The sequence below is a fragment of the Ornithodoros turicata genome, chromosome 1, assembly GCF_037126465.1.
Source record: "Ornithodoros turicata isolate Travis chromosome 1, ASM3712646v1, whole genome shotgun sequence".
Classification (NCBI taxonomy): Eukaryota; Metazoa; Arthropoda; class Arachnida; order Ixodida; family Argasidae; genus Ornithodoros; species Ornithodoros turicata.
Window position 1 is genome coordinate 50,522,518 of NC_088201.1, and position 1,967 is coordinate 50,524,484.

A 1,967-nucleotide genomic window follows, 5' to 3' on the forward strand; every position below is an offset into this window, starting at 1 on the left:
CTGGGCCTTATTCGCGTTGCCCGTTTCTCCAGAGGTAAGCTTCTAAGGCTTCATGTGTTGTACCTCTTTCTCACTGCTACGTTCGGATGCTATCGCCCCTAGCTTCGTTCATGAAACTTTCACAAAGGGGTGAACTTGTTTGGTAAAAATTCTAACCATGCAGCTTCCCTGTTCCTGAGTGAACGCGACGCCATCCCTGGTGCAGGCTCCAGGGAGTACGACGCCTCCAGGCTACTCCCTGGGCCTTATTCGCGTTGCCCGTTTCTCCAGAGGTAAGCTTCTAAGGCTTCATGTGTTGGACCTCTTTCTCACGGCTACGTTCGGATGGTATCGCCTCTAGCTTCGTTCATGAAACCTTCACAAAGGGGTGAACTTGTTTGGTAAAAATTCTAACCATGCAGCTTCCCCGTTCCTGAGTGAACGCGACGCCATCCCTGGTGCAGGCTCCTGGGAGTTCGACACCTCCAGGCTACTCTCTGGGCCTTATTCGCGTTGCCGGTTCCTTCAGAGGTGAGCTTCTAAGGCTTCATGAGTTGGACCTCTTTCTCACGGCTACGTTCGGATGCTATCGCCTCTAGCTTCGTTCATGAAACTTTCACAAAGGGGTGAACTTGTTTGGTAAAAATTCTAACCATGCAGCTTCCCCGTTCCTGAGTGAACGCGACGCCATCCCTGGTGCAGGCTCCAAGGAGTTCGACGCCTCCAGGCTACTCTCTGGGCCTTATTCGCTTTTCGGTTCCTCCAGAGGTGAGCTTCTAAGGCTTGATGAGTTGCATGTCTTTCTTACGGCTACATTTGAATGCTATCGCGCCTAGCATCTTTCATTTTTGTCATTGGGGTGAACTTTGTTTGGTCAAAATTCTAACCGTGCAGCTTCCCCGTTCCTGAGTGAACGCGACGCCATCCCTGGTGCAGGCTCCAGGGAGTACGACGCCTCCAGGCTACTCCCTGGGCCTTATTCGCGTTGCCCGTTTCTCCAGAGGTAAGCTTCTAAGGCTTCATGTGTTGGACCTCTTTCTCACGGCTACGTTCGGATGCTATCGCCTCTAGCTTCGTTCATGAAACTTTCACAAAGGGGTGAACTTGTTTGGTAAAAATTCGTACCATGCAGCTTCCCTGTTCCTGAGTGAACGCGACGCCATCCCTGGTGCAGGCTCCAGGGGGTACGACGCCTCCAGGCTACTCCCTGGGCCTTATTCGCGTTGCCCGTTTCTCCAGAGGTAAGCTTCTAAGGCTTCATGTGTTGGGCCTCTTTCTCACGGCTACGTTCGGATGCTATCGCCTCTAGCTTCGTTCATGAAACTTTCACAAAGGGGTGAACTTGTTTGGTAAAAATTCTAACCAAGCAGCTTCCCCGTTCCTGAGTGAACGCAACGCCATCCCTGGTGCAGGCTCCAGGGAGTACGACGCCTCCAGGCTACTCCCTGGGCCTTATTCGCGTTGCCCGATTCTCCAGAGGTAAGCTTCTAAGGCTTCATGTGTTGGACCTCTTTCTCACGGCTACGTTCGGATGCTATCGCCTCTAGCTTCGTTCATGAAACTTTCACAAAGGGGTGAACTTGTTTGGTAAAAATTCTAATCACGCAGCTTCCCCGTTCCTGAGTGAACGCGACGCCATCCCTGGTGCAGGCTCCAGGGAGTACGACACCTCCAGGCTACTCCCTGGGCCTTATTCGCGTTGCCCGTTTCTCCAGAGGTAAGCTTCTAAGGCTTCATGTGTTGGACCTCTTTCTCACGGCTACGTTCGGATGCTATCGCCTCTAGCTTCGTTCATGAAACTTTCACAAAGGGGTGAACTTGTTTGGTAAAAATTCTAACCATTCAGCTTCCCCGTTCCTGAGCGAACGCGACCCCATCCCTGGTGCAGGCTGCAGGGAGTTCGACGCCTTCAAGCTACTCTCTGGGCCTTATTCGCGTTGCCGGTTCCTCCAGAGGTGAGCTTCTAAGGCTTGATGAGTTGCATCTTT